This window comes from Tasmannia lanceolata, unplaced genomic scaffold (genome assembly GCF_043159265.1).
Source record: "Tasmannia lanceolata isolate RefF3 unplaced genomic scaffold, GAP_Taslan_0.1 ptg000035l, whole genome shotgun sequence".
NCBI classification, from domain to species: domain Eukaryota; kingdom Viridiplantae; phylum Streptophyta; class Magnoliopsida; order Canellales; family Winteraceae; genus Tasmannia; species Tasmannia lanceolata.
Genome location: NW_027518712.1, coordinates 2,996,927 through 3,010,910, shown reverse-complemented (window position 1 = coordinate 3,010,910; position 13,984 = coordinate 2,996,927).

Genomic DNA, 13,984 nt, shown 5'->3' with positions numbered 1-13,984 from the left:
CCACGTGTCATTCATGCACGAGCAGAGCCCAACCATCATGAAGAAGGGTGTTGGAAAACGGCAAAGACCACACATTCATGCCACGTGTCGCCCCCTCACCACCCAGGCCTCATCATCACAAATTAGGTAAGGAAATGGCCGCCAAAGCCACGCGCGCCGGCGAGGCAGAGGGACGGCCCAATCCTGCAAAGGAAGTTTTTCCCTCCATAATGATGAAAAGGGCACTCTCACCACCCAGGCCTCATCATCACAAATTAGGAAAGGAAATGGCCGCCAAAGCCACACGCGCCGGCGAGGCAGAGGGACGGCCCAATCCTGCAAAGGAAGTTTTTCCCTCCATAATGATGAAAAGGGCACTCTCACCACCCAGGCCTCATCATCACAAATTAGGGAAGGAAATGGCCATCAAAGCCACGCGCGCCGGCGAGGCAGAGGGACGGCCCAATCCTGCAAAGGAAGTTTTTCCCTCCATAATGATGAAAAGGGCCGCACACCCCCCTTTAAAAGGGGAGGGAAAGGAAGAAGAAGGGGACCCCTTTTTACCTTTTTTGCCCCCGAAAGCAGGGAATTCACCCATCCCCGACCCCGCAATACCGGAAAAAGAGGCGAGGCAACAACAGAGGAGGCCAGGAATCCCATCCTGCCCTCCCTACTAGTCCCCTCCGACTCACTCATTTATGCACCCAGAAATGTCCCCGCGCACCGGCCCTGGTAACCCTGATCAAAACCCCCTCCCTTTCTAGCTGTTCTTTATATTGACTGGTCGAAGGATCTGACTTGGGTGTCGAAGTGGTCGTCCGGGACCCACCCCGGACCCCCTGACCCCCTTTTGTTTGTGATTGCAGACCCCGCGGAGGCCCTCTACCGACCACGCGATCGCAGACCCGGATCCAGACGCCATCATATTGGCGCCATCCGTGGGACTCGTCGAGTAACTGAACGCCTTATGGCGATGAGAAACCACACCCAACAGCCAGAAACAGGGGTAATAACCAGGAGTCAGGCCCAGCGCGCACAAGCCAGCTCCTCAAGCTCCCAAGAGCGAAACTCACCGCCTTCGGACCAACCCCGACCCTCCTCCAGCACGCCGCAGATGGTCCCCACCATGGAGATGTTCAACGAACTTCGCAACGAACTACTCCAGCGTTTGCCTCTCCCGGCTTCGAAAAAGCCCGGGACGACACAGGATCGGACAGAAGCCTACGACGAAGGCAACGAGGAACAATCAGGGGAACGACATCCCCGGCGAAAGCGAGCACCGACTCGCAGAACGCCATCCCCATCAACAAATAGCCCCTTGCCCCACGCAGCCGGGGGACATCAGCAAGGCAGCAGGGGACAGGTTACTAACAGCCGCGCCCCCCCTGTCCAAGATACCCGTCTCCGGGAACCGCCCTTGGCTCGAGCAGAAGAAGTTTCAACCTCGGCGCAACCGCCCAGCTTGGATCCAATAGCGGACTTGCAAAGGCAAATCCGAGAGGTAAAACTAGAAATGAAAAAACCCTACGCCCACGGCATCCTCGATGAGTGGGAAAGGGAAACGGCATCCCCGTTCACCTCAGAGGTCTTAAAGACCCCCGCAGAAGCAGGCATAGACCTCTCCCGCTTCGGTCTATACGACGGGAGCACGGACCCCCTCGAGTTCCTCCAGACTTTCAAGAGAGTAATGACGCTTCGAGGCGCGTCGGATGGATTCATGTGCAGAGCCTTTGCATCCCTACTAAGAAAAACCGCCAACGACTGGTACATGAGATTGGAGCCCGACTCCATCGCATCCTTCCACGAATTCGGGCGAAAATCCAGCACAAGGTTCGCCAACAACCGCCTCCGCCATGATCCTGCGGACGCCCTCCTAGCCCTCCGCCAAGACAGAAACGAGACCCTAAGAGACTTCATGTTGAAGTTCAACGCCAAATTGGCCCAACTCTCCAACATGGACGTCCAGATAGCGGTCGCCACACTAAAGCATGCCACCACCGATCCGAATCTTAAGCTGCACCTCACCCTCAAGCCCCCGCGGGACCTACAGGAGCTTGAATCAAAGGCTGATAAGTTCGTCCGAGCAGAAGAAGCCTGCGCTCGAGAACAGAATCGGCCAGGCCCCGACGAGAGAAAAAGCGACGACCGAAGGGCCATAAGGCCACGAACCGATGAAAGACAGACGGGCCGTAACCCTATCCCCGTCTTCGAAAGGCTGGGAACCGCCCCGCTAAAGTTCCCCCTCTCCCACGTTCTATCAGCTATTAGGGATCAGGGCCTCCTGACCCCCCCCCCAAGAAAATGGCCACAGATCCAAAGAAGAGGTCCGCCAGGAAATTCTGCGAATTCCACGGGGACCACGGCCACGAAACTGACCACTGCTTCCACCTCCGCCTCCAGCTGGAAAGGCTGGCCGAAGAAGGACACCTAAACCAGTACCTCAGGAGTCCTGACAAAAGCCCATGCGAGGCCCAGCGCCCGCTCGACGAACCCAGAGGTAGGCATCGGTCACCAAACCGCCGCCGGTCCACAAGCCGACACCGATCCCCCAGTAGGCATCACCCACGAAGCCGACGCCGATCCCGCAGCAGACACGACACGAGCCGCCACCAGCGCCCCCGAAAGGGCGAGCCCCCCGAACAGCCACAGGCTCGCGAGCAACCGCCTACCATCATAGGAAAAATCAATATCATCGCAGGCGGGCCCGCGGCGGGAGGGCCGACAACAGCCAGTCGGCGGGCATACGCGGAACGTGTATTCTCCATGGACATACCTTCCAAGAAGGCCCGAACAAATCCGCCCCATGAAAACCAGATCATCACTTTTTCCAACAAAGACCTCGACGGACTACAAGTCCCGCATGACGATGCACTGGTCATCAGGCTAGTCGTCGCCAACTTCGATATGATATAGGAAAAATCTTGGTGGACACAGGAAGCTCCGTCAATGTGCTACACCTCGGAACTTTCGAAGAAATGAAACTGGGCAGGGAAAGGCTGGGACCCGCGGAATACTCCATCTACGGTTTCTCCGGGGCATCCGTACAGGTAGACGGCAAGATCGACTTGCCCGTGACTTTCGGGGCGTACCCCTTGCAAAAAACCATCCTGACCACCTTCCTGGTCGTAGACATACCGTTCACCTACAACGCCATCATTGGGCGCCCTGCTCTCAGAGACTTGGGAGCCGTAGTCTCCACCCCCCATCTCAAGATGAAATTCCCCACTCCGGATGGAGTAGGAGAGGTCAAGGGACAACAAATGATAGCACGCCAGTGCTACGCGGCAAGCCTGAGAGGAACCAACGCCCCAGCCGAAAACTTCACAATCGGCAGTGAAGACCCTCGGCAGCGGGCTCGCGCAATCAGAGGAGAGCCCGCCGAGGAGCTAGACTCCATCCCCCTGACCCAAGATCAGCCGGAGAGACAGGTCCGGATAAGTTCCATGTTAACAGGCCCTCTGCGAGACCAGATGATCAACTTCCTCAGAATAAACAAAGACATGTTCGCATGGTCCGCTAAGGACATGCCCGGGATACCCAAGGAAATGGCCGTCCACAAGTTGAATGTGAACCCCGCCCTTAAACCCGTCCGGCAGAAAAAGAGGAACTTCGCAGTAGAGCGCCAAACTCACATAAAGGCCGAACTGGAAAAACTGCTACAAGCCGGATTCGTCAGGGAAATCCGGTATCCCGAGTGGCTGTCGAACGTCGTGATGGTCAAGAAAGCTAGCGGAGGATGGCGGGCCTGTATAGACTTCACCGACCTCAACAGGGCCTGCCCAAAAGACCCCTATCCCCTCCCGCGCATAGACCAACTCATCGACGCCACCTCCGGACACGAACTTCTCACCTTCTTAGACGCGTTCTCAGGCTACAATCAGATCAAAATGCACGAGCCAGACATCCCGAAAACAGCGTTTATCACCGATCAGGGCGTCTACTGCTACACTGTCATGCCCTTCGGGTTAAAAAACGCAGGTGCCACCTACCAGCGGCTCGTGAATAAGCTATTCCAAACGCAAATTGGAAGGAACGTAGAGGTGTATGTCGACGATATGCTGGTAAAAAGCCTGGAAGCCGCCAGACACATCTCCGGCCTTCAGGAAACTTTCGACACCTTACGACGAGCCCGAATGAAACTGAACCCCGCGAAATGCGCCTTTGGGGTAACTTCCGGAAAGTTCTTGGGGTTCATGGTCAGCCAAAGAGGGATCGAGGCCAACCCAGAAAAAATCCAGGCCATCCTAGACATGGAACCCTCGACGACAGCAGTAGAAGTACAGAGGCTCGCAGGACGGATCACGGCCCTCGGCCGATTCATGCCCAAATCAGCAGAGAAGTGCCAACCCTTCTTCAAACAATTAAAAAACATACGGGAATTCGAATGGACCCCGGCCTGCCAAGAGGCCTTCGACTCTCTGAAGCAATACCTCCAGACACCGCCCGTACTCGCCAAACCCGAGCCGGGGGAAGAGCTATTTTTATATCTGGCCGTCAGCCCCACGGCAATAAGCGCGGTGTTGGCCAAACAAAGCGACAAAAAGGAACACTCTGTGTACTACGTGAGCAAGACTCTTCACGGTGCAGAAATCTGATACTCGAACATAGAGAAATTCGCCCTCGCAGTCGTCAATGCCGCTCGAAAGCTCCGCCCCTACTTCCAGGCCCACCCCATAGTCCTGCTAACTGACCAGCCCCTCAGGAAGATTCTCCAAAAACCAGAGACCTCGGGTAGGATGGTAAGTTGGGCCGTCGAGCTGGGCGAGTTCGACATACAAGTCCGCCCAAGGCCGGCTATCAAATCTCAAGCCCTCGCTGACTTTATAGTAGAATTCACGGCCCAGGCCGAAGAACCAGCCACAATGGGGAGCGGCGAGGACCCCACTGCGCACACGGTTTGCGAGGACGGGATGCAGGACTCCTCGGAACACAACAGCGAAACCCCTTGGATCCTGCACGTTGACGGCTCCGCCGGCAACAAAGGACACGGAGCGGGAGTGGTCCTCTACGGCCCAGAAGAGTTCACACTGGAATATGCCCTCAGGTTGAATTTCAAAGCCTCCAATAACGAGGCCGAATACGAAGCCTTGCTAGCAGGACTAAGTCTAGCCGCGGAGCTCGGCGCGGGCAAGTTGGAAGTCTATAGCGACTCACAGCTTGTCGTTAACCAAGTAAACGGAATATACGAAGCCAAGGGCTTCAGAATGAAAAAATACCTCCACAAGGTAAAAGAGAAACTGCAGGGGATGGGAGAGGTAGAGATCCTCCAGGTGCCGCGAGACATGAACAACCGAGCGGATGCATTATCAAGAATGGCCGCCGAAGAGACCCATGACTTCGGCACCGTGCTCACAGAAATCCTGCCCCACCCCAGCATCGACGAGATACAAGTTCTGGAGATTCCACCGGGGCCAAACTGGATGGACCCCATCATACGATACCTGAAAGATGGTATACTACCCGCAGATAAGCTGGAAGCCCGGCGCCTAACCGCGAGAGCCGCCCATTACGTGGTCCACGGGCACAGGCTCTACAAACGGTCATACACATGGCCGTACCTCTGATGTCTGGTACCCTCCGAATCAGACTACGCGCTACGAGAAGTACATGAAGGGATCTGCGGAGACCATGGAGGCGGCAGGACCCTAGCCCAGAAAATCGTAAGGCACGGCTACTTCTGGCCCACGGTCCTTAGGGACGCCAAGGAATTCGTCAAAAAATGCAGCCCATGCCAAAGGTACGCAACCACCCCCCACCAACCGGCTACACCGTACACCGCGATAGCAGGACCCCTGCCTTTCGCCATGTGGGGCATGGATCTACTCGGACCATTCCCCAAGGCCCCCGGGGGGCATACAATGTTATACGTCACCATCGACTACTTCACCAAGTGGGTTGAGGTCAAAGCCGTGGTGAAACCCAATTCCAAAGCGACGGAGAAGTTCTTCTATCACGACGTCGTTTGCCATTTCGGCATTCCAAAGACCCTTGTAACAGACAACGGTCCCCAGTTCGCAAGCGCCGAATTTGGCAGATTCTGTGATAGCCTAAGCATCGAACACCGTTTCGCCTCCGTAGCACACCCGCAGGCCAACGGGCAGGTCGAGGTAACCAACAGGATTTTGCTACAAAGTCTCAAGAAGAGATTGGGAGAAGCCGGAAAAAACTGGCTGGACGCACTCCCTAGCATCCTCTGGGCCTATCGAACAACACCACGGACCGCAACTGGAGAATCCCCTTTTAGCTTAACCTTTGGGACCGAAGCGGTCATTCCGCTAGAAATTGGCCTCCCCAGCTTCCGCACCGCGAATTACGACGAGCAGGGAAATTCCGAACTCCTCCGGAACAACCTCGATCTCGTGCTCGAGAAAAGAGAGCAAGCCCTCTTCCGAACCGCCACCTACCAGCAAAAGGTGGCACGATACTACAACGCCCGGGTAAAAAAGCGTTCGGTAAAACCCGGAGATCTGGTGCTACGGCGTGCAGAGGTATCAGACCCCCGCAACACGGGTAAGCTCGCACCCAAGTGGGAAGGACCGTACAAAGTCGTTCGAGCACTTCGACCCGGGGCCTACCAACTAGAACGCCTCGATGGGACCCCGGTCCCTCGCAGTTGGAGCATGGACAACCTCCGAAAGTTCTATCAGTAAAACGACAGGGTAAGTTCCGTGCCTTTCTTTTAAAAATATGACAAGTGTTTTGGTTTCCTTTTTGTGTTCTAGAAGCAAAGATGTATTGTTGTCAACAAATTAATGGAAAAGCACTTCTACAAAAGCAGCGTACATCTCCACTTTCCGGCCCACGATAAATGAGGGACCCGAAAGAAAACAGGGAGTGAGACAGAGGTAACATCGGGGCCGATCCCCCCGAGAATACCCTAAAACGCTCCCCATGAAAAAAAAAAAAAAAGACCTCCCCCTTTAAGGGCAGGCGGGACCCATTAACCCCGAACTGATCATTCGAGGGGAAGATAGTCCTCCCATAAACAGACGCCCTACGGGGTGCACTAAGAATACCCTCACCGACAAAATTCGCAAAGGCCTGAGGACCAACAGCAAGAACTCGAAAACCTCGCGGCGCATCGTATATATGCAGAGATGTCAATACGGTTACATACCAAACAAAAAAATAGGTAGTTCAAAAGTTATTACAGACCAAATAACCGGGAACATTAAAAGAAAAGAGCAAGCCCCCCGAGGCCTTCACAACATCACTGGGCCCCCTCGGAAGTCTCGGCAACTACGCGATCCACCGGGGCGGCCACCTCCTCTCCTACCGGCTCCACCACTTCCGCCGGTGCCGGCAAAGGATCAACCTCAGACTCATGCATCAGTTTATCGAGAGGGAATGAGGGATCGACCTCTTGAACGCGCCGCCGGCATTCAGCAAACGCATCAATCTCAATATCCACGCTGAACTCAGTCGCAGCCTTAAAAAACTCCGCAGAGTCGCGCTATTCCTCCCGTGCCTTCGCCAATTCCCGGGCATGAGTTCGCCGAGCCAGCGCCAATTTGTCCGACGCATGACTCCTCCCCTCCACAGTTACCCGGAGATCTTCCCAGAGTTGAGCAACAGTGTCATCAAAGGTCGCTCTCTCCGCCCGGGCTTTGTCCAATTCCTCGCGTAACTGCCGGTTTAACTCCCCCGCGGCACTTATCTCAGCCTCATCCTCAAGAAGGCACTGCACCATCCTCCTGGCATAACTTTGGGACTGCAAAAGGCAAGTTATCAGAAAACTTCCAACATGCAATCTCAAAAACAGCGAGGAGAGAAAAATACCATCAGAAAATCGGCCACCTGTTACTTACACAGGAAGTTGATTGAAAATACTAAGCCCCCAGGGCCCTACGATCGCAGCCCTTCAGCTCAGCCTCGTCACAAGGAAGGGCAGTTGTCACCCCTAGCTCCACCCCAACCCGGGGATTCGCAAGAACGCTGTCCTCAACACCAATCCTCCAGCCAGGCTTAAACAGTTCCCCTCGCACCTGGAAACTCTGCGGGGGAAGCTCCGCCCGCTCCAGAAGAAGCTTGGTCATTAACGCCCTTCCATCCGACTTGGCACGTCCTCCGCAAAGATTGAAGGACGCGCCACGCGGCTGGCGACCCTCCTGGCAGGATGCTCAGACGCCGGGGGTGAGGAACTAACCGGCCCCTTCTCTCCAACCGCTCGACCAGAGGGGCTGGAAGGCATAGATGTTGCGAGCCTCGCTTGCGACCGACCCAGCCTGGCCGCGGCCATAAAGTCAGAAGGAATTTTCTTCCGGCTCGACAAGCCCGTTGTCACCGCCGCAACCTCCTTCCCCTTACCAACGTCACCAGAAGAAGACATCTATCCTGCCAAAAACAAGAAAATAACAATCGCTCAAAGCAAAGGAAAACCAAAAAAAAAAGAGAAAAGAAAAAAAAAGAGAGAGAGGAAGAGGGGAGGGGCTCACCACGATAGCTGGCTGAACTCTCCCCCGTTCCCTCGCCCGTGCAACGGACCCTCCTCTCCACAGCTCCCACCAAGCCAAACCTCTTCAGGCTCCTCTCCCACCTAAACTTGGGAAAGAAATCCTGGTGCCTCAAGACAACGCAGCCTTCCTAACGACGCTGCCGCTTCCCAAGGACAGCCGCCGGATAAAACGGCACGTCTCCTCGCACCCCGGAGCCCTCGTAAATATCCTCATCATGACTTAGCTCGAACAAAACGTTACTCCCTTGGCCCATTCAATGGACCAAAGGAGTAAGGGGGAGTTATGATGGGGCACAAATACGGCTGCACTCCCAGATATCGCCACGTGTCATCCATGCACGAGCAGAGCCCAACCATCATGAAGAAGGGTGTTGGAAAACGGCAAAGACCACACATTCATGCCACGTGTCGCTCCCTCACCACCCAGGCCTCATCATCACAAATTAGGGAAGGAAATGGCCGCCAAAGCCACGCGCGCCGGCGAGGCAGAGGGACGGCCCAATCCTGCAAAGGAAGTTTTTCCCTCCATAATGATGGAAAAGGGCACTCTCACCACCCAGGCCTCATCATCACAAATTAGGGAAAGAAATGGCCGCCAAAGCCAAGCGCGCCGGCGAGGCAGAGGGACGGCCCAATCCTGCAAAGGAAGTTTTTCCCTTCATAATGATGAAAAGGGCCGCACACCCCCCTTTAAAAGGGGAGGGAAAGGAAGAAGGAGGGGACCTCTTTTTACCTTTTTTGCCCCCGAAAGCAGGGAATTCACCCATCCCCGACCCCGCAATACCGGAAAAAGAGGCGAGGCAACAACAGAGGAGGCCAGGAATCCCATCCTGCCCTCCCTGCTAGTCCCCTCCGACTCACTCATTTATGCACCCAGAAATGTCCCCGCGCACCGGCCCTGGTAATCCTGATCAAAACCCCCTCCCTTTCTAGCTGTTCTTTATATTGACTGGTCGAAGGATCTGACTTGGGTGTCGAAGTGGTCGTCCGGGACCCACCCCGGACCCCCTGACCCCCTTTTGTTTGTGATTGCAGACCCCGCGGAGGCCCTCTACCGACCGTGCGATCGCAGACCCGGATCCAGACGCCATCAGAGCCTGCACGCGAGGGCTCTGCACGATATAAATCCACAAGGTATTCTGGCGACTGAGAGTCTTCTCAGGCTCAGGAAAATGGCGATGGGCTCAGTTGAGGACTCTTTAGATTCCATCAATTTTCAAGAGAGTGGGACTATAGTGATTACCACTTGATCTTTACTTAAATCATTTGTAGTTGAACCTTTGAGACATGACACATATATTCAGATTTGAATCAATGGAGCTATTTGTTTTGCATATATTGTACTAGGCATGGTTTTGGTTGAGTCCGAAAGCATTTATTGCTTGTTGATCCTCTTGGCCTTTTGTTGATGAGGGATGTGTAATAACTTTCTCTGTTTTAGAAAGTAGTTCCATTAAGAATAATAAACTCAGGGCATGTTTGGATGTGCATTAGTGCTGAAAAATATTTATTTCTGATAAAAATTATGATTTTTTCTTTTGAATTTTTTCCGACTTTATGTTCACATCCTTTAGTCTTTTTGGAATTTTAAATTCTGCAATTTAGTTGATGTTGATCAGCACTTTCATAAAAAATATCTAAAGATATATGAGGGATTTTGTTACGTGCCTAGCTAATTTGCTGTAACACAAATGAACAAGAAAAAGAAAGAAAAAGAGAAGGGAAAGAGGTTGATTCCAGGCAATCAAACCTCGTAGAGGTTCAATTCGAGAGGAACCATGACTCTCCTAGAACAAAGTTTCAGTTTTTGCTGTAAAAATTCTCTCTTTCTCTGCATTTCATTGAAATACAAGAACTTAAAAACAAACACAAGGAGACTCCCATATCATCAACTCATCTACTCACTTACAAGGCACATCCCCAACAACTTAACCTACAACCCTAAACCACATACCTACAACTACATAATACTATCCATAAACATAAGAACATATCATTCCTTCCTGTAAACACATAAAATTTAAAAATATTTTCTTTAAATAAAAAATTCAAAAAGTAGCATTCTATTATTATCTTGATTTCTCTAAAATAGCATTCTATTATTATCTTTTCAAAATATCCTATGCCCAATAAATATTATCTTTCTTATCCCAGCTCTCTTTTTATCTCTTTCTTCTTATGTCTCTTATCCTAAAAGGAAAACAAATGCCACAAAATCCAAGAAAAAGAAGGCATCTTTCCCTTGATTTTGGCCAATTCCAAATGTCTCTTTTCCCCTCCTCTCATTACAAAAAGCAAAAAATTACTATCTTCGTCTCACACACCATTTTCTCTCACTTTTCTTCAAACACTTCTACTGCTCTATTCTACCTAAAAGACAAAAAGCTCTTATTCACCCATATAACCAACAGACAAAAGGAGGCCAAAGCCCGCAACTTTTATCATTTTCACCCCTTTTACACATCATTTCTTCCATCTTCCTACAAGGCAATTAGCTTTTACTTTCTTCTTTCTTGGTACAAATTTGTTTCTCTACTATTCCTCCTCTTCCTCATTACTTTTATACCGGGGCAACATCATCACATTACCTGCATCCATCCCGATCTTCAAACAGGGCCTCTTGCAGCCCACCACAATTCTCCCTTTGTTTGCGACGAATCTGTCATCAACAATTGGAAGGCGAATTGCAAAACTAGGGAAGCACCGAATCCTTTTATTTACTTATTTTATTATTATCTTTGCTTTTTATAATTTTTTATTTTATTACATTATATATTCATGCCTAACACTTAATTAAATTTCATCTATTTTATTATCTCATTTATTTTCTCTATCTATCGCTTTTACACACGAAACCTCAATTTCTATTTTTTGTGTTTCCAATTTTTGGCATGCCCGAGCTCCTCACACTCTTGATTCTCCTACTATCATTGTTTTTTTCCATTCACGTTTAATTTAATTTTAGCATGCCCTCTTGCTTATACACATTTTTACCCATTTATATATTCTCTTTTACATGCATACACACATCCATTACTTCATATACTCTTTCATTTATTCATTCTAATACAATGAAGTAAAAATTACTTTAGTCACTATTTTCACCAATCTTTGTCTGTAATACACATTGAATCAAATAAAGACATTAGATCTAGCAACATTAATATGGATGGACACTTTATCATTCCTGAAATATCACATGTGATTACCACTACCAACCCCTCAAATACTCATGAAATACCAAACACTGAACTTGAACAAATCATAAACAATACTATAGTTGAAAAACTTGCAAAGAAAAATGATGCCACTCAATTTAAATCAATACATGAACTTTGCTCACTTCCCTATTCTCCATCTATAACATCGGTCACATTCTCACCAAACTTTATGATTCCGCAATTCAAGTTATACGATGGAACAGGAAACCCATGCCACCACCTAAAGTCCTTTTTAATTAAATGCATGACTATTAAACATAACGATGGACTCTTGTTACAATTATTTCCTCAAAGTTTAACTGACATTGCTTTCAACTGGTTTATACACTTACCTAGCCAATCAATAACATCTTTCCTTCAGCTAGCTCAACTTTTTACTAATCACTTTCCATATAACATAGATAATGAAATCACACTTGATGACCTCTTAAATACAAAACAAAGACACAACGAACCATTCTCTAAATTTTATTCTAGGTGGAGAACCCTAGTGAATCAACTATCGGGCCACTATCCCGAGTCCTTCCTTGTCTCTACATTTATTCGCTCGCTTATGCCAGAATTCCTTTTTCAACTGACGATCCTTTGCCTCACCTCTTTCGATAAGATTGTCCAACATGGTATTGCAATTCAGAAAGCATTTGAGGTTAATGGAACATTTTCTTTTAAGCATAGTGTAGATCCCTCTCTTAAAATACAACCTCAATCACATGCAATTAATAACATATGATGCCAATCTTCAAACCTAACCAAATTTTAAAAGAAAAATCAAATCTTAGACCATTTACTCTTAACTACACCTATCTCTTTCATACTCTATTATCCCAAAACATGATCCAACATCCCAAACCTAAGCATAATCCACCTAAACATAAAAACTATAATGAAAATCAACATTGTCACTTCCACAAAACTCTTGGACATTTAATAGAAAATTGCACAGCATCCAAATACTATGTATAAGATTTAATCACTAAAAATAAACTCACCCTCACACACCCTCATTCCCCATCTCAAACCTCAATCACGTAACCATGTACACAAAACTCCATCCATAGTGTTACAACCGATCACCCACAATTATAACTTTCTTTCACTACTCAATCTTCTCATACACAATCCATGCCAACCACTCCACCACTAACACATAAAATTTTTCTATTCCATCTACTCCAATCTTCTTCTTCTCGTAGGTCTTCATTTAATGACATTCTTCAAAACACTTATGTTTCACCTTTAATCTCCCCATCTGATTTGCAAAATATTACACACTTTTCAATGGACTTTTCTATAAGACCTGAAATTAACAACATTCAAGTTATGCATCAACCACAAAATCACACACCTCTTTCTAGATCCTCTCCAATTTTAACATCTCCACCATCACCCTTACAAACCCCTCTCTTTCAGACTAAACAAGATCATAAAATACATCAACATAAGAAAATAAACCAAAGACATACTCCATCTTCTCACTCTAAAAACTCAAATTTTACACAAAAATACTCTCATTCTACATCTACACAAACTCACACTACATACCCAACACCCATTATCAACACTACATCTCTTAAAACTCACACTCATAATACTCACACAATTCAACAAACACCAATAAGAACGGACCATCACAACCTTACTACAAACTATCACTTCTCACATATTTTACATCCACTATATTATTCACCCAACCTTTCATACCCGTTATCTCATTTTTCATATCCTTTTATATTTTCTCACTTTAGTTGTCACACACTATATATGCCTCCGCAATCTCATATTGTCTATATTCCAATGTTACATTCAGTGCAATATTTTATATACTTTTATATAACCACAATTTATATGATCTATGCTGGGGGCAATCCTATTACCATATATTTTTCAAGTCTTTACGTATCTATCTCATCTTCTCTCATTATCTTTATACACTTTTGTTCACTACATACTTACATAATTTTCAATTAACATCCTTACTCACATGTGTATTTAATCAACTTTGCGTAATTGATTTTATAATTTGGAATTTTCTTGATTACAATTCTTCTACTTTATTAACAATTCATTCGCTAGTATTATTTTATTACCATCACAGCATTTACAAGGCAAGTCCAGTAGATCGAGCCAACATTCTTGTTGTTCTCACCTACAACACTTGCCAAATCAACTGAAGATCAAAATTCACCAGATGTTGGTTTGGTAGATGTTGTTGCCCCATATCTTTCTCATTTCTTTTTCCTTCCGTTCACATTGTCTATCATCATTCTCTTCCATTTCTATTATCTTGCACCTATCTACTTGGATACCCCACGTTTTCACCTGGGGCATC